The following is a 27,882-nucleotide window of genomic DNA, read 5'->3' as shown; positions in this document are numbered from 1 at the left end:
TTTAAAGGTAACCCTTCCCTTTCCAGCTTTCTTTTTGCTGCACAGTTTGCTGTCCACGCCAATAATGGTGGCTGGAAAAAAAAAATGAAATGAAATCTTTGAGTTTTACGTCCCACGGTTATGCCGGTTAGGCTAAAGGAGACGGTGATGATGAGTAATGAAAGAAATGGTGGAATGAAGAAAGTGGGAGGAAACGGGAGAACCCAGAGATAACCCACGCACACGGTGTTTGTCCACCACAAACTTCACTTGGCGGGGGCTGGGATCGAACTCAGGACCCCAAGCACCAGAGGTGAACGCTCTACCACTGAGCCACCGCGGCCCCTTGGTGTCTGGAAAACTTCAATGTAGGGTTTATACTTCATTTGACAACGTAGCACATAGTGAATCAACTCAGCTGTAACTTAACAGTAAAGTAATTGTAAGTGTTAATTTCCTTAGCTCTGTCACGGAATCGATATTTGAAAAAAAAAAAAAAAATGGAGAGCGCGGCATTAGCAGAAAATAGAAGCTCAGGCAAGAAATTTAAATTGAGAGTTTTTAATTGACCTTTATGTCAGAAATCAGAACCAGCAACAATTCATTTCTCGTATGATAGGCTAATACATATTTTAAAAAAAGAAAAAAGAAAAAAAGTTAGTCCGTTTCAATCGATAATTTTAGTGATTTTCATAGTACTGAAGTAGGTTTTCTTTCTCAAGGCTGTGAGTAAATTTCAATATGAGCGGAAAAATTAACATACGCTTGTGATCATGGCTAATATTAAGTAAATAAACCTTAGAAAGCTACGAGCACAAGAGTGAGTACAACATTTAAACACGTTCAGAAAGGTTAGGTGTAGTGTGTGCATGTCAAACAATATACACATAGTTGAGTTGACTGAGTTTAACGTCCCTTTCAGCAGCGAGGCTATATGAGACGGGACCTACTGACTAACGTGGAATCCGAACACATGAGCTCCCGCCGGGAATCGAACCCGGGTCTCCCACGTCAAAAGCGCGAACGCTCACCGTTTAGTCACGAAGGAGCTACGTACGTAGTCATTGTCAGCAGATTTATTGAATTAATAAATCCCTTATTTATTATAGATGTCATATTGTATTTGTGTGGGGGGGGGGAGGGTTAGGCAATATTGTCTTTTTGAACTATTGCATCTTCAGATTCTACGTCCTGTTGGCCTAATCTTATCCCCCCCCCCAATATAAATGATCTAATTCGCACGCTGTGAAGACCAGTGATTAGTTGAACAGTTTGTAACTGTATGCAGTATTGTATCACTTATGGAGTGATTAGACCAAGATCATACATACATAAAGTGAAACCTGTCTATATTGGTTACCATCGGTTCCAATGGAAAGTGGCCAATTTACAGTTTTTTTTAAAAGCAAAAACTATTATAGATTGTAATAAACACTAATCAGCTACAATATGCTACGGTGTATTATCTTTTCCTTTCTTCTTCTCCCCCTTTAAAGATAGAGGAAATAAGATATTTTAGTCGCAAGAAATACTCAAAACATGTATACTGACTCGCCCTCCGCTCTTTGAAGTGAAACACCAGAAGCGATCTATTGTGCATCTGGAAAATAATAACTGACCAAAGAGGTGGCGATTTTTTTTTCCTGTTATCACATTTACCTTTCTTTTATCACTCTTCAACATGTATGCGACCGTCATTTGTTCTCAATCTCCTGTAAGATCATCAGGAAGAAAACAATTCGAAGACATGACGAAAACAAACGATATCCAAACCATTTAGACTGAACCACGAAATAGTCTTGCAAAATGTGGGATATGAATGGACAGCCTTAAAGGCACCAATCTATTGATACCCTCGTTGATAATAGCCATAAACGTAATAAAGAATACCATTGCTTGCTGTATTTTTCAAAGTTATTTTCGATGGAATGTTTTCCCCTTTCTACCTTCGGTTGAACGAACTTCTGAAACACACAACAGTGAAGTACCTAGGTATGTTCTGAAAGAGCTATACGTGAGTGGCCAACATGCAAAGGTGAATTAACAACATAGGAACAAACGTTGCCTCAATGCAGCTAAGACAGGCAGGTGGGTGGTCAAGTTAAAAGTTTTACTGTGCATATATATATATATATATATATATATATATATATATATATATATATATATATATATATATATAAAGAGTGTGAGAGTGTATAGATATGAGATATGGGGTTAAGTTAAGAAATGTCCGACTGAAAAGGTTTTAGTTTATTATTTAGTAAAGGAACCTGTGTTTATTGTTGAGCAACTCGTCACCAGAAGGAAGAAAGGGCACAGTAGAAACAGTGATAGGACGCTCCCATTGGTACACTCACGAACAAAAATAATGTTTTTTTTTTTCTGTCCATGACTCACAAAGTATCTCCCAATTAAGCAATTACGTCATTTTTTCCTTTTTTTTTCAGTATTGTACAGAAAATTACATTCGCTCTACCACTCTACGTCACAGAAGAAAAACTCAACTAAAATTTAATCGACTTGTCCCCAAAGTCCCTGACTTGCCATGCCAATGCTTGCTTGGTTGGTTGTGTTGTGGTTTAGCAACTCGTTCAGCAGCAAGGTTGTATGAAACGTGGACCTACAGCGAAACACACAAGCTAATGCGCTCAAGACGTATACGTTAACCATATCGACAAGAGGGAGCTCTGCCATGCTGATGCGTTAATTATGTTACCCAGTCTGCACCCTGAAGACTTGAAGTTAGTGCTCAACACTCATACCACAATGGCTCTTGTGCTTGGAAAAGAATACCTCTTGACGGTTGAATTTATATTATTTATGATAAGTGGAGGAAGTGACCCAGATTTTAAATCACACCGAATCCTCTATACACAGAGTGAGGAAAAAAATATTAACATTAAATGGGTGTTATTTTTGTTTTTGTTTTGCAGATTAAACCATGGCGTACCAATATTCTATTGAGGAACGAAAGAAAAAGAACTGCCTGGATGGATGTTTTTCATTCCCCAAGAATCGTACAAGAAAAATTTATGGCCCGGACCAGACCGGATGTACCTTCGCGCCTGACAATTGGTAAGATCTACGAGAAGTTTGTAAGGACAGGGTCCGTTCAAGACGACTGTAAGGGAAACAGTGGTAGAAAGAGATCTCTCCGAACTGAAGAGAATATCATCCTCGTCCAGGGAGCGATGGTAGCCAGTCCACCTCGTTCTCAAAGCTCAGTGGTTAGAATTTTACACCATGATTTAGGAATGAAGCCACACCACTTGCAGATTGTGCAGCATCTCACGAACGCGGACAAGCAAGCACGTGTGAACGCTGTACAAAAAATGGACATGGAGCCGGACATTCTGTTCATGTTCCCTCGACCTGACGCCATGTGATTTTTGGTTATGGTCAAGGATTGTGTGTATGCCAGCAAACCTAGCAACTTGGACGACCTGAAGAACCGTATCACTCAGGTCATCGCTGCCATTCCTGTCTAAATGCCCCAAAGAGCCATATAGTCAACAATGGACAGACTACATAAGTGCATTGAGTGGGATGGGTGCCAAATTCAAACTCTGTAACCAAATCCTTGCCTTGTAATTTCATGTGAGTAAACCCCACATTTAATGTCAACATCTTTTTGTCTCATCCTGTATAATGAAATGAAATTTTTGAGTTTTACGTCCCACGATTATGCCAGCTAGGCTAAAAGAGACGGTGATGAGTAATGAATAGCATAGTGGAATGAAGAAAAGTGGCAGGAAACGGGACAACCCCGAGAAAACCCACGCACACGGTGTTTGTCCACCACAAAGTTCACTTGGCGGGAGCAGGGTTTGAACCCAGGACCCCATGCACCAGAGGTGAATGTTCTACCACTGAGCCACCGCAGCCCGCCTCATCCTGTATAATATAAATTTAACTATCAAAAGTGCTTTGTAATGTAGATACTGGGTTGTTCAATCACAAAAGTCGTGGTATAGTTCATGTGATCTGACTGGATGAATACCGACTCCAAGAGAGATCGAATGTGTATGTTCAGGAAGTGGATGGGTAGCGTAAACGTTAATACACAGACGTAGGATGCCAGAGACCCGAATCGATAGGTGATACAGTCGTGCAGTTTTTCACTCTTTATATATATATCTTAAATTCACACCTATAAAGGAACTGACGGAATTAGTCTGATAAAAATCCGTTATTTCTTCGATTTATCATATATATAATTTTAACACTGATCTTCGACTTCCAAAATACTTTGAAAAATATTTAAAGTAGGTAGAAAATAATGAACCAACTTAAAGAACTAAATGAATATAATTATTTTCTTATAATAGGTCAACATTATTTTCTTATAATAGGTCAACATCTACAGCTTTTGTTTATTTATATAGTGTATTACACAAAAACCGGATGAATCAACTAACACATCAAAAAACCGATATTGATGACATCAAAGAAACATACACTGAAAACTTCAATATATATAAAATTACTCCACTTCAGCCGAGTAATAAACTCTTACTTCTGGTATTCATGTGGCGTATTTGGGGTCAATTTTCAGCGAGACTGTACGTATGCCGGTGTTAAGCTAATATCTTCTGACAACTGAAAATTTAATTTAATTAAACGATAGCATAACACGATTTCCAAAGCAAGAAATAATAAATCTAATCAAATTAGTAATATTAATGTTCACGTACAATACAAATATTATCGTTTGTTGTTAACTTATACTGGAAAACAGCAGGTAACGCTCCCAAAGAATTCGAGTTTCCTTTTTCATTTGTAGTTCCTTCTCGGAACTGAGAATGAGAGTGTCACGGATCCACAGCCTCACAAGGTATTCGAAAATGAACTTTCTCCGAAAATAGAATATGTGTATTCCACATTAAAGGCTACCGAGAAAACAATGAAAGAACTAAGAGACAAGCTAAATATATTTGTTTATTTTATTTTTTTTTATTTTTTTTTTTTAATATTTACAAAAGTAACTCTTCTCTAAGTCGAACGGGGGGCCGCGGTGGCTCAGTGGTAGAGCGTTCACCTCTGGTGTTTGTGGTCCCGGGTTCAAACCCTGCTCAAGCCAAGTGAACTTTGTGGTGAACAAACAACGTGTGCGTGGGTTTTCTCGGGGTTCTCCCGTTTCCTCCCACTTTCTTCATTCCCCCATTTGATTCATCTCTCATCATCACCGTCTCCTTTAGCCTAACCGGCATAATCGTGGGACGTAAAACTCAAAAATTTCATTTCATTTCTAAGTCGAACGGACTATAAGTAACATTATTATTTTAGAAGAAGTTTATACTCGTTCGTACCAAGTAGAAACTAATAATGCCTATGCATCAGGGTTGGCAAAAACCATGGTTTTTATTTAAAAAAAAACAAAAACCGGTTTTTTTGGTTTAAACCAGGTTTTTTTTTGGTTTAAACCAGGTTTTTATGGTTTAAATAATTTGCTCTATATATTCATATCATATATGGACAGAAATAAGTTTGTTTCGCCTTGATGTTATTATGCAACAACCGGGTTATGCTGGAAGGGGTCACATAAGCTTAAAGCGGAATAAAAACCGCTTCTCGAGTTACATCCAAGAGAAATTGTCCTCCATTTGAGCTCGGAACCAGGACTAATTGGCCACAAATGCGATACGTCTGCCGACTCACTCACGAAGGAATCCTGAGATATATATATATATATATATATATATATATATATATATATATATATATACATTATACTGATCTTTACATGCTTCTTAATATAACTGTCAAGACTAATTTCAGAAAAACAAAAAGATAAACAGTTCCACAAGTGAAACCATTATACAGAATTACATGTGAATAATTTCAAAGCACTACGGAGTACAGAAGAACTAATTTAGTTCATGTTAGTTAACAACGACTTTTATTGGCCCAAATTAAAGAAATACAACGACTTAATCTGCATATCAATAAGAAAAGTGAATAAAGATACGAATTATTTGAGTCCACTTTGGTTCAGACTCATTTATACATAAATAGATACCAAAGATACTTATTTCACTAAATACCTCTCGTGGGGTCTGTATGACCCCCCCCCCTCCACACACACACACAAAGTACGGCATTTTCGATATATTTTATCAATAGTAAACATTGATACGAAACAATATTTAGAATTTTTCTTCGATTGCAATTACATAACAATAATAACAACTACAAAAAAATCACAAAATAAACATTTATAAACTTACAAAAAAAAAGTTGGTTTTGTAGTATAATCTTTTTGATTAATGAATGGGGAATTTAGGTCTGAATATAATACGACTAATATACGGGAGTGAAACGTGATAACCCACAAATGTGTGTTCATCAAGATTTTACAAACACTTACACTTTTACGAACATTTTTTTTTTTTTTTTTTTGTTTTTTGGTTTAAAACAGTTGGTTTTTTTGAAAAAACCAGCTGGTTTAAACCTTGGTTTAAACCAGCCAACCCTGCTATGCATTTTTTTTAAAACCTACTTTGTTTTCTGGCTTTTACCTGCTCTCTAGAAAGAAAACATTAATACAAAAATAGACGGGAAACTTTTCGGAACAATATTAAAATCGTGCTTTATTTATTTTATTTTTTAAAAATCTTTCCCTTTATCACATGGAATTCCTAGCACTATAAATACTGTTGAATCAATACAAGTTTGAACTGATACATTGACGCAATATAAATAATGTGCTAATGCTTGTGTTTTATTACTTCATACATTAATGTACGAAAAGTTCATCAAGAAGCTCCGAAATTCATATAATTTTGTGTGTTTGTGTATATATAATACGGTTAAAATTTATTTTTGCATAACATCTTCCTCAAGGGAGGGGGGTTAATATCCCGAAACCTCCCTTGTGTACGGCACTGATATTTCATAACATGATTTAAAACTAAACATAATGTTTTTAATTTGGACGAAATAATGCATAATACAGATATACAATGAAATACGACAAAGAAATTACAGAACAATGCACGAAAATTTATCTTCACACATTGCGCGAAGGTATAGTTAATATTTTAATAGATCGACATTAATAATACATGTGAATTTTCCATAATATCACGAGGCGAATAGTGAGTTGGTACTGTTATATATAGGTCCTGGTGACTTCCATTCTTATCGCTGTTGTTAATGTTATTGACTGAATGATTGTATTTATTATGAATTGGCCTCGCACTTACTTCGAGTATTGTTAAATAAATATACTCTACGCTGCACCACACTTTGAAGTACCGTTAGTCATAATTCTCATAAGGTGCAGTTTTGATATTTTATTATATACGAGACGGATTAAACAAGTTCCCGGCTCAACACAGTAAGTTAACTCATATTTCAATCTTGTTATTGGAAGGAAATGAAACAAATGAATCCTTCAGTTACGTCTTATGTTTATGTCGTGTAGGCTAAAGGAGACGGCGATGATGAGAAATGACTGAAAATAGTGGAATGAAGAAAGTGGAAGGAAACGGGAGAACTGCGACGGAACCTGCGCACACGGTGTTTGTTCAACACAAAATCCACTTGGCGCGAGCTGAGATCGAACCAGGAACACCACTCACCAGAGTTGAACGCTCTACCACTGAGTCATCGCAGCCCAAGTTCTAAAGAAGGCAAGATTGGAATGGAAAGATCGAAGACTCATAAGAACCTTACATATGAACCAACAAGTAAGTGTTAGAATAGGGGAGAAAATGACAGAGGAGAGCAATTCGAAGGAGAATTCGACAGAGATGCGGTAATATCTTATTAGCGATAGTAAAAAAGAGCCTACATAATCAACAAAGTATTTCAATAGGCCATAGAATGATTAGGTGTATACGGTTTGCAGATGTTATCGCACGGCACTTGTGGCAAAATCTGAAAACAAAGTTGATAAGACGTTAGAAAACTGAAGAAGGGTTCTGAAGAATATGGAATGAAAATAAACGTTAGAAAGACAAAAGCCATGATGATTGGAACAAAGCGGTTGATGTCAAATATAGGAATAGAAGAGGAGAAAATAGAACAGGTGACTGATTTTCAATACCTGGGTAGTATTATTAGTGATGGTATGAAATATGAACGTGCAATAAAAGCAAGGATATGAATAGCGAAAGAAGCCTCTAGGAGGAAGAAAAGTCTATTTTATGGGAGTTGAATACAGAGTTGAGAAAAAAATTAACTCATAAAATACTTCATGTGAAATATTGTACTGTACGGGGCAGAACCATGGACACTACGCAAATATGATGAAAGACGACTGAAAAGTTTTCGAAATGTGGGTGTGAAGAAGAATGAAGAGAATTAGTTGAGTCGAGTTGAAAATGAATGAGAGTGTGTTAGAAATGGTGGCGGAGAAAAGAACAATTTTAATGATATTTGAGAAAAGGAAGAGAAACTTGTTGAGGCATAGGCTAAGAAGTAATTGTATCATGAAGGATGTGCAAGAGGATATAGTGGCAGGAAAGTGAGGGAGAGGCCGAAGGAGGTTACAACTGATGGACGATATCAAAACAAAAATCGTAGAAAGGTTAGCGGAAAATTGTGAAGCATTGAGGCTTCTCGGTTGAGCAAGTGATCGGCCAATAACAACAGAATATCTATGATGATGATAAATCTTATGTGGACATGGTTTAAAGATATTCTGCAAAAGAAATCACAAATGCATTACAAATACTTCTCTTTTGTTGCATGCTTGAAGTGATTATGGCGGAGCACAATGTGATCTTACCAAATGTGAGAAGAGAGCAATCATCAAGTACCTCTTCCCAAAGAATATGGGAGAATTTTTTTTTTTTTGATGAATTGACAGACAATGGTTAATGACTGTCCTTAATATAAGACAGTGAAATCTTAAGTAGCAGAGTTTAGGACGGGGAGGAGGACTATCGAAGATAAGGAGAGGTGTGAAAAGCCCAAATCACTTGTGACCATCCAAACTGCGGATCGTGTACGCATGATGCAAGCAGACACGTGAACTGTAGAGCGTGTGCATTACATCGTGCATGAAGAACTGGATATGAAAAAAAAAAGAAAAAAAAAAACCTGTCGACTAAGTGGTTATCCAAACACCTCACAGTTGATCAACAAGCGGACAAGACGGGACTGCACAGTATGTGTTGCGCCGTCTTTCTGTGAGTGTTTTAAACTTTGTTAAACAAATGTTCATAAAATGCCATAACATATGCATGGTCCTGAGACTAAAACTCAGTCTATTCAATGGCGCCACAGTGGGTCACCAAGGCCAAAGCAATTTTGCAGGGAAAAATGTGCACCGGTAAGTGTTTTTTTTTTTTTTTTTTTTTTTTTTTTTTTTTTTTTTTTTTAAGGAGGGGTTGTGAAGATTTAATTCTGAGCAAATATCTGGAAAAAGGCATTACACTGAATGTTGATGAATACGTGAACCTGCTGGATAAACTGCATACGGAGCTGAAGGAAAAGAGCCGAAGAAAACTGTCCAAACGCATCTTCCTGCAAGACAATACTCCTTGCCAAAATCATCCAACACAATGTACAAACTATGTGAATTGAAGTTCGATGACCATGCCCCCTATTCTACTGATATGTCCCCTTTACACAATTATCTTTCCCCTAACCTTATAATGCACCTGAAAAGTACTGAATTTAGAGACAAATGACACTATACAGCAGCTAAACAGGCATTGTTTGCAGCACAAGTCAAAATGTTATATTACGAGGAATACTCGTATCATAGGCTGGAACTATTATAGGATCACTGTACCAAGTATGTCAACCTGAAAGGAAACTACGATGAATAAAATGCTATCACTGTGCACCTGGTGTCATGTTCTCATTCTGAGGCCGGAAACTTATCTAAACCCCTTGTCGAGCGGGCAAATACATTTAAATACCTCGGATAGTGATAAGTCAAATCGTAAAGTCAACGAGGAAAAGAAAAAGAAGATTGATGGCGGGAATAGCATGTTGTTATTTGTGCAAAACTTTTTGTTGTCACGACTAGTATCGAAGCAGATAAAAATAAAAACATATAAAAGCATATTCAACCTTTTGACTGTACGGATGTGAAAGTTTGGAGTTAATTCACTGAGGGAGAAAAAATACTCTAGAATTTAAAAAGAGAAAAAAGGATTGGGTACAAAAATTGACAAATGGGGAGCTGTGCAGAATAGGCTAGTAATCACTAGTTAACTTTACAGAGAAAGGTGAACATTACCTAATATGCTAATTTTACGGAGGCACTGAAATTTAGTGTATGATCCCCATCCCCTGTGCATTGTAAATAACAATATTATATATATATATATATATATATATATATATATATATATATATATATATATATATATATATATGAAATCTTTCAGCTTTACATCCCTCAGTTATGCCGTGTGGGCTAAGGAGACAGTGATGATAAGGAATTAAGGAAATGTTAGAATGAAGAAAGTGGGAGAAAACAGGAGAATCCCGAGAAAACCCATACACACAGTATTTGTTCACTACAAAGTTCACTTGGCTTGAGCGGGGGTTGAACGCTCTACCACTGAGCCACCGCAGCTCCTGTATATATTTGAGTAATTTCAACTGGTCGATGTATGATGTTGGGGACGTGCTTTTACAATTTCAGGAACAGAAGAGAGAAACACTAGACCAAAGGAAAAAATGAAATGAAATCGTCAAATTTCATGTCCCACGGTTATGCCAGTTAGGCTAAAGGAGACAGTGAATGGTGGGATGAAGAAAGTGAGAGGAAACGGAAGAAAACCAAGAAAACCCACGCACACGGTTTGTAAACCACAAAGTTCACTTGCCGCGAGCTGGGATCGAAGCATAGACCTCATGCACCGCAGGCGAACACTTTACCACTGAAGCACCACACTAGATCAAAGGAAAGCGGGGAGGGTGGGGGAAATTAAATGCGAGAATGGAATATAAGCAAGTTTCCCTGAGGGGGTGTCTATGTACGCGTATTCATAAATCCACGAGTGCATGTTTGCGAAACCACCGACTATCCTATCGATGTTTATGTTTGTATGTCACACTCCCTCTCACTGGCCAGCTCCTCCTCCTCTCCATAATTTACTGAGAAGGGGAGCACCAAACTGTAACGTCAGACAGCATTCACTCGGAAATGACTTATCATCATTGGGAATGACTTTTTATTCATTGGCAGCGGGAATTGAACCAATGATCTAGCGAATACGAAGCCAACGTTGTACCACTTGAGCCGCTTGATATACGTAATGAACAACGAGAAGAACATTATTTTTGAGATGGCTACGGCGTCGAAACTTAAATTTGTTTTGTGCGTTTGTTCAATAAATATATTATTATCTTCCCGATTTATTATTTGTTTGAACTCTCACACATAGTACAATAAATTCTGTATGTCATGTAACAGTTTTTCCTTTTTTTTTTTGTATTTTTAATTCACAATAAAAAATATTGCTTATAATAAATATGAAAGTTAAAACTTAACTGTAACTTATTATATACATGGATTAATTTTTTGGGATTCATAAAAATGTGTTAAGAATTAAAATTGTTTGAAATATGTTTTCGAAATTCATGTTTATTTTCGAGGTTTTGTATTATTATCTTCACCCACTACTACTTAAATGAGTTTTTGTATTGTAGAGAAGCGTAACAAAACCTGCTTTATCAATTTAAAGCAGAATTTGAAAAAAAAAAAAAAAAAAAGCCCAACATTTCCCAAGCGAAGCAGAAAAAACCGAGTTCCCCCCTCAAAAAAAGACTGTTTTTCCCCGAACCCTTGCATCTCTATTTGGGATTGAAATAAGTTAACGACTGGCAATCAATTCAAAATTCAAGCCCAATATTTTCGCTTAAATGGCATAATTAACATTTAATATTAATTCCTAAGGTTTTATCTTCAGTTCCTGACTTCTATTATGCGAGAAGAAAGCTTTGATTTAAATATTAAAAAAATCGATTTAAATAAAAAAATCAGCAAAAATGATTTTTTTTTTTTTAAAAATCATGATTTTTTCCACCCTGAATTTAAACACTTCAATTACATACGAAACTTAAACTACAAAGACTGAAAATTCCCTTAACATGTTTATGATTTGTATTGCACAATGTTCATATTGTGATAATAATTTTGATAAAAGAAAGAATAGCTAAAGAAATACTTGCAAACAAATAAGCCACTCTTTCGTATATTGCAGATTCGTTGTAGCAAATATATTCGTATGAACAATTAAATCGTTTAAAAATTATGCAGAATCAGTTTATAATTAATCAGGATATAATATTTAGAAACTTCATGAGGATTAAGGAAAAATATATCAACAATTACGAGAAAAGATATTGAACGTTAGGAAAAAAAAAGAATTGTTGCAACAATATTTTTCTGTAACCATAGCAACATTTCATTCATTTCTTTCTATTTTCTTAATTACTCACATAGAACACTTTCTTCAAAATTTCCTTATTTCATCATCACAATTTCTCTACACATATATATTAGCATCCTCTATTTCACCTTCTCTGTCCTCTTTTTATTTTTTTAATGACAAATTCTTTGGTAGAGTATCGCAGCAAAACCTTTGGGATTGAAAGAATACCAAAGGGTTTGCGTCGTGAAATATCAAAGAATTTGTTAGAATTCTTCTCACCCTTCATCTCATCATCATCCACTAGCAAGTTACTTGATAAAGTATCGCAGCAAAACTTTTGGCATTAAAGGAATTCCAAAGGGTTTGCTAAGTGAAATATCAAGGAATTTGCTACAGTCTGGTTCTCCGGCGTAAGATTGTATGGTGTATGTGATCTTACGTCCCTCTCCAGTCAAAAGTAGGCCCTTACAGACGGTGGAGACCTTGACGAGGTTATGGGGCTTTAAACCAACATCTGCCTGCACCAACCTTCTAAATTTGTTTCTAACAATAAATAATAATTTGTCGTTTCAGGTGCACAAGGTGCCTAGAGACGTTGTAACCACATCATGAGTTATGGACATTACATGAATTAAAGACGACAAACTTATACTGAAAAGTGGAAGTATACCGAATACCAACTTGTAAGTTAGGAGATGAAATCAGAATTTCCTGAGAAGTGTCCTGAACAAGGCAAATATGCTAATATCTACTCCAGATTTTTGAAAGAAGCAGAATATTAAAAATCAACCCAGAAACACAAATCAGAAGAAGACACTGACTTATTCAAAACATTTAAAAGCTCCTTCAACATATTTATCTAGAATTCACAGTACTCTTAACTGCATAGAATGAAATGTTTTCAAGGTCTCACTTTCGGAATGGAGAAAAACTTAACTTCAGACATTCTCTTTAAATATAAAAAGAGTAGTTCGAAAGTGTGGCGATACTAAATTTAAAATAATAATAATAATAATAATAATAATAATAATAATAATAATAATAATAATAATAATAATAATAATAATAATAAAGAAACGCAAATGAGCAAATCTGACCGTATATGGGACATGTATCAAAGATTTCCACTGACCTACTTGTACATATTGTAGAATAATGAAATTTTACAGTTATATCGATACAAATATCTAAGTAGTGAGGAATATTTCATTTTTAACTCCAATATCTTCTGTGTTACAGGCACTAAACCGAACGAAAGTGTGAAGAGCGGTGATCAAGTTTCTGAAATTGAGAAGCCGCATATCAAAGGAAACATTTGTGGAGATAAAAAAACCTTATGGAAAGGAAGCCCCATCATATGATGTGAACCACTGTCATTTTCAAGTTCGTCAGGTTTCCGTAGAAACTGCTCCCATTACAGGCGACCTCAGTCCGCCATTAATGAAAACACCATTGGACAAGAGAAAGATACCGTTAAGCAAAAGGAAGTTGCCATCTTGAGAAGGATAGCCGCTTAAACATTCGCCAACTAGCTGAAGATGACAAGATAACTGTGGGGTATGTGGAAAAAATAAGCCATGTGCATTTACAAATCTATGTCTGCCCAATGGGTTCTCTAGCTACTGACACTTTTTCAAAATCACAAACGAGTCACTTTCTCCCAAGAACTTGACTCTGTACTATGAAAACCAGGAGGACATTTTTGATAGCTTAATAACTCAGGATGAAACGTGGGTCTATCCTTATGACCTAGAGACTAGGACTTAGTCAAAGCAATGGAACCATATTCAGTCACAAACTCCAAAGAAAGCTGTACCTAACAATCTCCGGGCAAGGTCACGCTGAAAATTGTTTCGGACCAGCATGAAGTAGTGATGATGGATTTCCTGGCAAGGGGTACCATAATTACAGGGACATACTATTCTTTACTGCTGCAAAAATTACGGGATTCTATCAAAATCAAAAGACGTAGAATGTTGACCAGGTGTGTCCCGTTTCCTTCAAAACAACGCTCCAGTTTAAACTCGTATGTCGTCCAGACAGAAGCATGATCCTGCAAGAATGAAATCCTTCCCCATTTTCCGCACTTCCCTGACCTTGCACCATCTGGCTTTCATCTTCCTAATCATGAAGTCATTTTTAAAGGGAAGCATTTCAAATACGATGGAAGGTTGATTTCTGCGGTTGAGTAAGAATGCTGGAATAATCTGCGGACTTCTACAAACAAGGTTTCCGCAAGTGCATAAAGCGACTGGAAGACTGTGTGGACATTGGAGAGAAGTACTAATATCTGTACGAATTTCGTTTATCCCAATCAATGGTAAGTGGATCGGAGGACATCTTTAATAATAAAGATCCCACGTATGTACAGGGTGGCGCAGGAAACTGGAAAATTTAAATGGATGTAAACTGCACGAATAAAGACAGAAAAAATGCTTTTAAAGACGGAAGCCATTTAAATTGGCATTAAGTATAGAAGTTACATGTGACAACAACATCGCAATGTGTACCATCTCAGCGTACGGAAACCTCTAGAGTGTTCTGCACATTATGTTTCGAGAAATGCACGCGATTTCTTCTGCAATCATCCGTCTCAGTTCAGCGATGGTTACAGGACATGTGCCTCCTACTTTGTCTTTGAGATACCCTTACAGGAAAACGCTGTGCTCACTGAGCTCAGGGAGTCTCGGAGTCCATGGTGTATCACCGTTCTTGTCAAATGCTTTTAAAGTGAACATACCTTGCACACAACTCCAATGTTCTATTATTACTAAATGGCAAAGCCTTCTCAATGATGTCTCATCTGTTCCCAAGAAATGTTGACGCTACAGTCTTGATAATCGTAGATTCAAAACTTCCTTATCCCTGCACCACCCTGTATTTGTAATAGGCTCATAGACATTAAGAAACAGGGCTGTTGTCTTGAAGTTCATCATCTGAAATTTAAGTGAATTTTTAAATCTCACCACAGATTATGAACCTCACTTCGATAGGAAATTCTGTCATGAGTTCAATGCTATACTTGATTTTGCTCTCATGTCGACCGCACGCCTTTGTTGCATAGGGTCCTGAGTTAGTTTCCCTATGAGAGAATATTTAAATTTGAACACATTTTGGTGATTCAGGTTCCACCCCTAACCGAACCGATCATAGTAAGGTTGTAATTGCTCTTTTGTTGTAGGCAACGTAATTAATGTGATACTGACACTGACACTGAGTGGAGAATGGAGAAATGTTAATAGCGTAAGAGTGTAGCACGAGAGTATTTGAAGCTCTTCCAACTCGACAGAGCTCCATCAACCATGGTACAATCCGCGGCAAAAAACCTGCAACATGAGGATGTAAGTTTATTGTGAAACTACGCCTAACAGCACAGGGAATGAACATAACGTTTAAGTGGAACAAATCACGCCAGGATAAACCTCGGCCTCCTCCCGTGCACACTTATTTTGGAGCAAAAGACTTCGTCATTTCACAATAAACTTATATGCTCATGTTGCAGTTTTTTTGCTGCAGACTGTACATGAGGAAACTGCTTGGAAAATCTAAGCAAACAGTGAATGTAGCTAAAGAAACCCAAAACAGTGTAGGCATGGACGAAGATAGCAATGTTAGGCTCCTTCAACAAGAGTCTCTCTCGTAACATGCGTCGTTTAGCCCAGGGATAAGACGTTACCCGAATGACCATTATACACATAAGGTCTTGCATAAATGACACCCATAAATAAAATTAAAGTTCCGATTAAACGGCAGGTGTCAATCCTTATCCCTAGCAGAATCTGCTAAGGAGACAAAGTGACACACGAGAAAGAGTCAAAGTATAACTCAAGAAGTATTCGGAGCACGGTGGCTTAGTGCTGGAGTGTTCCTTTCTGATGAAAGTAGTCCCTGGTTCAATCTCAGGTCACTTAAGTTTGTGGTACACAACATCCTGTCCGCAGGTTTTCTAGGGTTCTCCTGTCCTCTCTCAAATTCTTATTGCACCAATGCTTTTTACAATCATTCACTCTGACCGTCTACTTTAGCCTAAAGAGTATAATCCTAACTATATATATAAAACTACTGGCATAAATTAAAAGGGTACTTCTGGTTGACGTGGAAAGTTAAAATTTGGCATGATTGGTAGCTTTCCGGAACTAACCGACAGGAAAATTGTCAAAAGTTAATATTTTTAGTTTTTAGGGGATCTAAAAGGGGGGAGGGGAGATGAAGAATTTCCCCCATATTATTTAAATGGGTCTTCTTTTGGACCTATAATGTTCCAATTCACAAGGAAGGCGACAAAACTGACTGTAATAATTATCGAGGCATTTCTCTTCTGTCAACATCCTATAAAATCCTTTCAAATATTCCAATTGGCATTGGAATTGCTATTTCCAATTAGCAAGATTGACCCCATACGCAGATGAAATTATTGGAGATTATCAGTGCGGATTTAGACGAAATCGATCAACTATCGACCAAATATTTACCATTTGCCAAACACTCGGAAAAAAAAAGTGGGAATACAATACCTCGGTACATCAACTGTTTATTGATTTTAGAACGGCGTACGACTCGATTAGGAAAGAAACATTATACAACATTCTTACAGAACTTAGAATACCGAGAAAGCTAATTAGATTAAGATATGTTTAAATGAATCCCAAAGTAAATTCCGGGTAAGAAAATTTTTCTCCACGAGCTTTCACGTTGAAAATGGTCTGAAACAAGGAGATGCATTGTCGCCATTATTATTTAACTTTGTTCTGGAATACGCAATAAGGAAAATCAAAGAGAGAAACCAGAGCCTAGAGTTGAACGATATTCACCAGGTTATGGCATATGCTGATGATGTAAATTTAATAGGAGATGATAGGAGAACAATAGAAAGAGATGCAGTGATCTTTTTAAACGCTTGCAGGGACATGGGTTTAGAAGTAAATGCACAGAAAACTAAATACATGGAAGTGCGTCGGGACCGTAATACGGCAAATTGTGGATGCGTTAAAATATTAAATAATACTTTTGATAAAGTGGATACTTTCAAATATCTAGGATCAATATTAACAGACGAAAATCATATTCACGAAGAAATTAAATGTTGACTAAAATCACGGAATTCGTGTTACTATTCAGTTCAAAATCTCTTGTCGCGAATTCTGTCGAGGAATTTGAAGCTTAAAATATATAAAACGATAATCATGCCTCTTGTTCTGTATGGTTGCGAAACATGATCGCTTACTCTGAGGGAAGAAAATAGACAAAGTATTTGAGAACAAGATTCTGAGACGAATACTCGGATCCAAGAGGAACGGGAATGGCGGAAACTTCATTACAAGGAACTACACAATTTATACGGTTTACCCAACATTGTTAGGGTCGTCAAGTCTAGGAGGCTTAGGTGGGCAGGTCATGTAGCTAGCATAGAAGAAAGTAAAAACGCTTTCAAAGTCTTGACTGGAAGACCAATCGGAAAACGAGCATTAGGAAGACTTAAGCGCAGATGGGAGGACAATATTAAAATGGATCTCGCAGAGATAGGAATACGAAGTAGAAACTGGATCCAATTGGCTAAGGATAGAAGTCAGTGGAGAGATTTTGTGAACGCGGCAATGAACCTCCAGTTAGTTAGTTATGTAATCTCATATTTTACGTCTAGGAATTAGAATAAAATCTTGAAATTCGGTATGGTTGTACGCTTTCGTTAGCATTACAGAAGTAAATCAGTATAATAATAAATAAATAAATAAATAAACTTCCAACTTTAGAGTGGTTTCATGGAGAACTGAAAAATCTTTTCCGTGTTATTTATATGGGACACCTTTTACACCCCAAAATTATTGGGCACTTCCTGTAGGGCTACTATAATTAAATTTGACAGGATTGTAACTTTTCGGGACTAACCGACAGAAAAATTGCCAAAAGTGAATATTTTTAATTTTAAGGGGTCTAATGGGGGATGAAGAAATCCTCATGCTATTTAAATAGGCGTTTTCTTGGGATAGAGAATCTTATCTTTTAAATAGTTGAAATAGGAAAAGAAACATGAAATTCGGTAGAATTGTGGGTTTAAGAGGCGCGAAGCCGTAGGCCAAGCAAAGGCGGGGGTATGAGGGGGAATCACCCAGTTGGGGAAATTCAGGAAATATGAAGAGCAAATGCACGAAATTCACTGTTGATGCAAAGGTTCATACGTAGGAGATGCGAGGCCGTAGGCCGAGCAAACGCGGGGGGACTGGGAGCGGAGCCCCCAGCTAGCCAAAGGCTAATTTACAATATACAACGACATATCATTATTGGCCGGCACCGCTTTAACCCACTTCTAAATAGCCAAAACCACCACGGCAATGTCATCATTGGTTGATACCTCTTGAACTCATACCGAAACAACCAAAATCACCACTGCATCAAGAGGTTGTGCTATGTATTTAGAGGAGTGTTCGGTGCATCGCGAACTGCTGCTACCTGGCTAGATGCAACTGTGTACTCGCAGTTAAAACCATAAAGCCAGTTCTTGTGAATAGCAGGCAATGTGTTACTTCAGTTCAGGAAACTCAAACCCACCATGCTACTGTCACCCTAACATATGAATTCGACCTGGCTAGTAGAAGCCAAAGTTTCCTCCATATTCCCTGGAGATCGAATTGCCATTTGTTCCATTGTTAAACATCCGTCTGCTGGGACGATAGTTAAGAACCCTCCACCGGCGACTTATGTGTTGGAGTTCTTTGGTTAACATTGCACTTACTTCTACCACCGTAGAACGTATAGTGTGCCCAAGCGTTGGGCATAGGTTATGGCTAGCTTCTAATGGGGACTGCTTCTGATTTTCTGAATACGTCTTACTTTATGTTATCGCCTTCCTCTTTGAAAGGTCAAAGTCCAAAGAAAGTTTTTGGGGTAATGTGTCTAATTTACAATTCAATAATTAATTATGGTTTCCTTGTTATTCAAATCTATTATGCATTTACTGGATTTAAACCGATGTATACATTATAAAACAATCACACAATTTATAAAAAAAAAAAAAAAAAAAAAAAAAAAAAAATCGGTTTACTTTACATTACGCGCTTCAGTTCGTCTCTATGCGCATCGAAAAGTAGGTTTTGTTTAGAAGTATTTTGTGGTCGATGACGTTGGTACAATTACCGACAAATGCGAAAATCTAAGTGCTAGTGCTAGCTGATCACAAACTCCTGCTGAACTAAATACGCGTCAGGGAGGGGTCCTGCGATAGCGTCGGGAGCGGTAACGAAGGTGGGTATGCGCACTCAGAAGTAAACAACGTGTTTTTGAGACATTTATCCTCTAATTTTGAATATGGCACTGCGTTTTATGGTGGAAAGTAGTACCACTTTCAATGAGTGCGCAGGAACACCAGCTGCACCTGATCGTAGCTGGAGCACGCTTTTTAAAGTTAACTTAAGGGTAAACATTACAATACACGCTCCAGCTGCACATCGATAAGACTGCTTTAACAGTGTATAGGCCTAGTAGAGTACTGTAAGGATAAGCAGGGTTGGGTCAGTGGAGCTATCTTATTTTAGGGGAGAATAAACTTGTACACTCTACGGAAGAAGTATATTACTTGATTTCACAACAGGATTGTATAAGTAATCAATATATATCGGGATTTCACCTCTTACATGAATAATAAGGTAGAAATATGAAATGCAAAGTGTGCTCTTTATCACGTAGTATTACATAAGAAAGACATGTTGAAGTAAAGCGTTATGTGAAGGCAGTGTATAGAGTGACCATAGAAGTGTCACACAGCTGCGCCACACGCAAGCCATGAATTTTTATGTCATGTGAAGTATTATTCCACTATCCTCGATCCCCAACGAGTATACCCAACGTCGCTGACAAGTCTGTTCCCTACAGATGAACTCCGCGCGGACTCCTACCTGGTCTGATTCGGTTAGATAGCATTCGTACTTTATAGTGGCCATCTACTATCAATTGGTTGATGTTTTTAAGTTGTTCGTGTTTTACACAGCGCTCCTAAAGTCAATTTGACCCAGTAATGCACCTCCTCCCTTAAGAAACACTTTACAAGACAGTAAGAGTGTATTTCGTACTCAGAGAAGTTAGTATTTCATTAATGTAAGTGTGCTAGCCTGGCATATGATAGTACTGGGTTATCTTAGGATTAGGGGAGTTTAGAGCAATTTTAAGATTAATCAAGAGTAATTTCTCGTGTCTGCGTACGGATACAAACTAGAGTGAGTATTGTAAAGTTCACCCGATAAACTACTATTAATAGATAGAAAAAAAAAATAATGTATGAAGTTATCAATTCATTAATGTCAAAATTTTAAAATAATAATAACACTCTCTCCAAGAATGCAACCTGCCTGCTGTCATATTTAAATAGGTATTTTCAAAACAGTAAAATACTTAAAATACATTAAATTATACCTCTGTATTCACATTTTCATTAAACACTATAACTGTCACTTCTAGTAAATCTGTCGATAGCATGACAAAATTTATCTCCTGATGTACACGTCTGAAAAAACTTAAGAGATGATGTGGATGCAGACTGTCTTTTTCACGTTATCATCTGATTAAAAATTAACATATTATAGAAGGTAATACTCTGATAATTAGCATATATTTTTATACACAAATAAATAGAATTCATTTAGACGAAAAATCTATTGATCTATTCGTAACGTATTACACAAAACTTCTTCCTTCCGTCTATTCGCTCTCACACACACACGCACGACGCACGTCACCGGCATTTGTCATTAAAATCAAATGTCATTTTAAAAAAAGTTAAAGAGATCAGAGGGAGGAAACTAACTATTTGTTGGGAGGACGAAATATTCATATTAAATTTAGACACCACCTGGGTTGTACAGAGATAGGTATGGAGCTCATATGTGATAGATGGAAAAAACATATGATTCACTTAATCCCTCGGCAAACAAGAAACTTGGGATAAAATATTATCATCAACGTCGAGTATTGATGGTTTTCAACTTATAGTTTACACAGTGGCGGATCCAGAAGGAGACGATAGGGGCGATCGCCTCCCCCAGAAGACAAAAGTTTTTATTTTACATATAACTAAAATCCATTCCAGAGTTTGGAGCTCTTGAAAATAGCTCTAAGTAGCAGTATTACAACCCACCGCCCCCCAGAAGTCCGTCCTGGATCCGCCCCTGAGTCTACATCAGGAATTTTCAACTTGTGGTCGCGATTCATTGTACAGTCCCAAGGAGGATTCGCGTAATTCTTGTATCACACCAAACTTTTCATTGTCATAAAGCACAAGCCGGTAGCGAGCCCAAAAATGTAGGGGGGCGGCTGAAGTTAGGGGGGGCGATCCAACCATATTATAGTTCATCATCATATTAGTCCATTTGCAAGCCTACCGTGAAAATGTTAGGGGGCAACCCCTCCTAAACCCCCCGTGGATACGGGCCTGATAAGACAGGAATTACCATAGGATGGGTCGTATACAATATACATAGGGTCTATATATATAATTATACAAGACTAACATTTTATTCATGGGCGAACCCAAAAGACGGGGTTGCTATTCAGCTGGTTTGCACCGATTCTCTCGAACAGCTTGTTAAAATTTTTCAGGTTGATTTAGTAGTTCCAAAAAAGTGCCAAACTGGTTGACAATTTCTAGAGAACAAACACATTTCCCTCCATTAAAAAATCCGCATACAGGGTGGACAATTTATCTGGAACATCCGTGATAACTAAAGCCCAGAATTAATGGCAAAATGCCATAGTGCCATTTATTGCAATTTTCATGATATTTTCAGGAAAAGTAGAATTTCACAATTCAGAAACAATTTGTTGCCATTGTCACAGGTTTTCTCATCCACTACTCTTTATTTACTCATGAATGACAGCATACCACAGGAATACGCGACAAAACGTACTAGCGACAAAACGTACCACCGACAAAACGTACCACTTACCCTGAGGGCTGCTTGTGAAGGGTTTTCTGAAAACACTTTAAATAATGACAAGCGACAAAACGTACCACTTGCCTGGAGGGCTACTTGCGAAGTGTCTTCCAATCAGCCATCAAATAATGTCAGGCGACAAAACGTACCACTTGATAGGACGGTATATAAGTATATATATATATATCGGCCAAAATAGGGTTAAAAGTTGAACAGATTGGTGGTGAGAAAAGTACCGATGCAAGACTAGGACTAAGGCTAAGACTAAGACCATGCCTGCAAGATTCTCGCCAGACCAAAACCAGCAAGAATCTTGCATATGCAATATTTGAATATTTGCTGTTTCCATCACACTTTATCCAGGCTTTGAACCAGAGACGGATAGGCATTATTAGAGGGGCGCTTTCTCCCACAAGGGCCACCACCATCTCAATGTCACAAATCAATTGCACAGTTTTCTTTCTACAGGAAGTCAATAGTATTAACAATTGACAATTAATACCTGATATTCTTTGAACAATATATTATTCTGAATCGTTCAAAATATTATATGAAGTTCAAGGAGAACGTATACTATATTACAAAATTTTTTAGTGTACTAGTTTTTGATGCTACTGTATCTATCACTTTTGCATTCGAAATATTTTTTCTTAAATAAATCTTTTTCAATAGACATCAACAAAATGTTTTCAAATGTTCCTGAGACATAGTACTCGTTAGCCTATTTTTAATGTATTTCAGTTTATTTCAATTTTGAAAAATTTCTTTCACATGTTACCTGAGTTATGGGCAAAGTCAATAAAAATTTGTATGTTGGAAACCTGGATAAGTATTACTGCGCAAATTACAATTCTTCAAAATTAAAAAGCAGCACATTGGACAATTTTGCAACATGTTTTGCCTTCGCTTTCCTTGTAAACAAATGTATTTTCTCCTAATTCTGAATCATTTGCACCATCAGCCCAGCCATTTTTCCTCGGTTGTGTTCGTCATCAAGACTGACTTTCAAGGATATCCACGTCCCTCAAAAGTCCAAGAAAATACATTTATAGTATCCTTGGAAACTTCTTAACTGAAGGTTTTCAGAAAATATGTAAGTTTATCGAAAGGCACGTCTGGAAGTTCTGTTACTTGGTTGAAGTGGCTAGGGTCCAAATAATTCATAAAGTACATTGCTTCTTGAATCTTGAAGAAATACTCAAAACTACCATGTCCAATATTGTGCTGAATGCTTCGATGCAGTACCTGGGCATTGGATAGAAGCAGCTTCATCTTCATATTCACAGTAAAAATCTTTGTCCATCCCTGAAGGCGAATTGTCGACAGGTCAATAGAAAAAAAGAAATCACGTTCTAAGTCTTCAAATTTGTTATTGGCCCATTCTGCAAAGCTTAATGCTGCATTCTTAACGGATTCAAAATCATCTCTCTACTCTTTCAGTTGGAACAGAGTAGTCTGCACCATCCGATGGTACTACACTATTTTAGCAACACCCTCTATTTGGAGATAGTTTGACAGAGAGGTCGTCACTTGAAATATCTTAAGGAACTTTTCTGCTGTCCGAATTGTTTTAAACTTGAGAAGATCTTTTATATATCCTTTCGCTTTACACCTAGCTTTTGGTTTGATATTTTCTGTAGAAGCAATTTTCCTAATTGTTATGTTCAACTCTATATACAAAGCACTTTTTGGGTTCGAAAAATGACCAAACTTTTTCTGAACAACAGTGTTTTATACCATCTTGTCTCCGCAATAACTCTAAGACGCCTTTGTTAACATTTGATCTTCCAAATGTCCATTCGCTGATAAGACTCACGCATAAATATCGCACAGTCATTCAGCAGAACAATGACACAGAATCAATGCAATTTTTTGTCAGATCACATATGACATGATTGAGTATATGAGCGTAACACCACACATGTAACTGAGTTTCTTAATAGTTAAGCAGTTAGCGTATGCGCCTTTGTGGTTGGAGACCTGGGTTCGATTCCCGGCGGGAGCTCATGTGCTTCGGATTTTCCGTAAATCAGTATGCCCTGTCTCATATGACCTCGCTGCTAAAAGGGCCGTTAAACTCAATATCAACTGAATCACACGTGTAACTGATCATAGGTGAATTGAAAAAAATCCGAATATTGTCTTTGCATGTTACTTGAGCCATCGGTTGAATTTCAAATACACTTCTTAATATCAAGGTTCAACTTCTGCAGAATTTCCAGCAGTAAACCGCAAAGACACTGGCCTGTGGTAGATATGCATTTTACAATGACAACAATACTTTGTTTAACAACCATTTTAAAAACATGCCGTAAAACAACAGAGCACTGGCCTGAAACGACTATATCTTGAGTAGTGTCTAATAGAACAGAAAATATTGAAGCTTGAGAGACTTCTTTCGAAATATCTTCTCTGATAAGTGTGCTGATAGCATTCAAAGCATAATTCACCGTGTTTAGTAAAAGTTATGCGACCACAATCCTGCTTACTTCCTCGTATATGACTCTTCTCGGTGACCTTATCTAAATTACTTTTAAGCAGAAGATCAAATTTGCTTAAGAAAGGAATAATATCCAAAAAGTTTCCATGATCTATAGCTGTGTCTTTCAGTTTATAGGCTGCTACATTTCCTCTGTAAATGAGCCCTCTTTTACCAATGAGTTTCTGCACTTTGACAACTCGATACATTATCTGTCTGTTCTTCTCAACCTTATACTGCCGTTGTTTTACCTGTTCATGAGGAAGTAGTTTCTTAACATGAAGTGGTAGGTTTTGTCGCGGATTAAATATCCGAAATGTTTTAATTAGTCCATGACAGGTTGTAATTTATATAAGTGGTACGTTTTGTCGTGGAATAAATATCAGAAATGCTTTAGTTAATCCATGATAGGTTGTCATTTATGACAGGTCGTCAAAAGTGGTACGTTTTGTCGCGAAAATTCAAGTGGTACGTTTTGTCGCTGGTACGTTTTGTCGGGACACCATACCACAGATCTGAGTCGCTCTTATCTGGCCAAGCGGTCTCGGTGTTTGATAATAACTGGTCTATTCCCGTTGTAATGTGACAAGTGGAGGGGCGGGGATGCTAGTGCATATTCAGTTCTTGCAATTTTGAAGCAGTGTTCGGTTCTTGAAATGACAAACGAAGATGCCTACTTTCAAGAAGTAGCCAGGTAGGCAGTTATTGTGAATCTTAGGCGTGCATGATACAGAACTGGTATTTATGTACGTTTAGTATTTCAAGATGCCGAAAGTTGGTCTTTCTAGGCAACAGAAGTTGGAAAAATTCTTGAGTGAGTTCGGGCGTACTATGTTTTCAACAGATAGTTCTGTACTGTTTTGTAAGTTGTGAAACTGTGGTTTCCACTGAAAAGCGTTATTTTGTAACAATATATAAGCATTGCAAAATACAATTCTGCAAGGACACGCAAATCAGCTGGTGAAAAGGTTCAAAATCTTCTTGGAACAGTCACGAATCCCACTTCGCGTACTAACAGTTTTGCGAATGGTCTGTGTGAAGCTCTAATTAACGCGGACATTCCTTTATGGAAGTTAGAAAATGTTTCCTTTAGAAACTTTCTCGAGAGATACACAAAACAAAAAGTTCCAAGTGAATCATCTTTGAGAAAGACTTAAGTTGATAGCGCGTACAGCAGAACTATTGACGATATCCGTAAAAATGTTGCTGACAAAAATGTGTGGATTTCAATTGATGAAACTTGTGATATTCTAGGACGTACCATTGCCAACGTTGTAATTGGAACTTCGGGAGGGGAAGAAGGAACACAAACATTTTTGATTGGATCAGAAGTTCTGGAAAAAGTAAATGGCATAACAATTGCACAGGTTTTTACAAAATCGCTGAGTATTCTGTGGCCAGAATGTGTAAAATACGATAAGGTCCTTGTTACAGACGGAGCTGCATACATGAAAAGTGCAGCAAAAGCCCTTAAGGTTCTATTCCTACGTATGCTGCACGTCACCTGTGTGGCACACGCGCTACATAGAATTGCAGAGGAAGTTCGTTCTCGTTTTCCTAATGTTGACCTTCTTGTGTCAAATGTAAAAAAGGTACTGTATTTCTGAAAGCTCTCTCGCGAACAAGTGCGTTTCGCGAATTAGCCCCTGAACTTCCGCTTCCACCACAGCCTGTCGTAACGAGATGGGGTACATGGATTACAGCTGTTCTCTATTATGCTATCAATTAAGGTTGCTCAAAGTTTGCTTAAGAAGAATCCCTTGAAAAAGGACTTAGTCTTCATTGCAACACATTTTGCAAAGTTACCAGATGCTATTGCCAAGCTTGAAAAGAACAGACTCTCGCTAGTCCTCTGAAAATCTTCAATGATACTCTCAACGATCTGACTGTTGTACCTGGTGACAAAGGCGAGTACATTCGGCGTAAGTGTGATCGTGTTGTCAGTGCTAATCCAGATTTGGGAAAACTGAAGAACATTGCTAGTGTTATGGAAGGCGATGCTGATACAACTGTTGACAGTGACATGGATCCTTCCCAAATTACATGTTTCAAGTATGCTCCAGTGACATTTGTAGATGTGGAAAGATCATTTTCACATCTAAAGCAAAGTCTTTCCTTTGAAAATCTTAAAAAGATGTTAATAATTTCAGAGAACAAAAATATGAAAAACCTTTCCTAAGTGAAAATAAACTGCTAGCGTATTGTAAAATGACTTCACTTTAGTATTTCTTGTGCTTTGAATGTTTGTGTTAATGTAACCGCGTGTGAATAAAATGTGATAATGTTTTTAAGTTATTGTTTCATTGTTACTACTGAAGAATTGTTACTACTGGCGAGTGAATTGTTCGATGTCGAACCCTTCACGGGTTGCGCAAGTTTCCAGAATTTTAAGTGGTAAGTACAAAGTGCAAAATGAAACATTTTATTCGATTAGTAAACGAATTATAGCCTATTATAGCTTTTGCATATTTTAGAATATATTCCCCCCCTAAAGTTCGTGATTGCTTGCTTACCAGTAGTTTATTTCGCCATTTTACCTGCCATTTTGGGGTGTTTATTTTGCAATTTTGCCAGCCATTTTCGGGCTTTTATTTCGCCATTCCAGGCTTTGGTGATAACGGAGAAACCAGAAAAGGGAGAATAGCGAAACTTTGCATGAAGCAACTATAAGAAGATCGTTTACGTATTAAACAACACCCAGTGAACAGTGTTGCCATCACAGTATAGTTATATTTTTTTCAAATGACACTACATCAGATTATTACGTATTTCAAATCAACATGTTAAACGAAAATTTTAAATACCGCATTTATTATTCAGTTTTGCAAACTAAGGGTGTTATAATATCACAAATATCCAAAGTTTGGAAGCCTCTATCACCGAGGCACAGCACAACCGAGATGGGTAAGACAATGGACGTCGGAAGTACTTTAAGTTGGTTACTATGGTCGTGCTATGACTTGTTTTGAATGAATAGCAACTAAGTTAAAAGGGCTTGAAAATTTGAATTTTTTGGAAGGCTTTATTTCGAAAACATGTTTAGATAAGTATCATATCTAATTACTTGTGTTGTTTGCAATTGACAAACAAATCATTTTGCCGTTTACAACACTGATATCTTAAACCGTTCCGGGATATGATAAACATTGATAAAGTT

At 37.2% G+C, this 27,882-nt stretch overlaps 1 protein-coding gene across 4 annotated transcripts in view; it reads right to left on the bottom strand.

Annotated features, from left to right (window-relative positions):
- The window catches only part of LOC145686640 (organic cation transporter protein-like), a 192,899-nt gene that overhangs the window by 69,875 nt on the left and 95,142 nt on the right, over positions 1-27,882 (bottom strand). Inside the window, exon 1 of one of the 4 annotated variants that reach the window (XM_081760111.1) lies at positions 20,730-21,055. The exons of the other annotated variants lie outside the window; for them this stretch is intronic. The gene's annotated coding sequence lies outside the window, so the exon portion shown is untranslated. Of the gene's footprint in view, positions 1-20,729; positions 21,056-27,882 lie in introns of those variants that run through there. 4 annotated transcript variants of the gene reach the window in all.

This window comes from Thermobia domestica, chromosome 5 (genome assembly GCF_964235325.1).
Source record: "Thermobia domestica chromosome 5, izTheDome1.hap1.1, whole genome shotgun sequence".
Taxonomy (NCBI): Eukaryota; Metazoa; Arthropoda; class Insecta; order Zygentoma; family Lepismatidae; genus Thermobia; species Thermobia domestica.
This window is presented reverse-complemented; position numbering and strand designations above follow the sequence as displayed.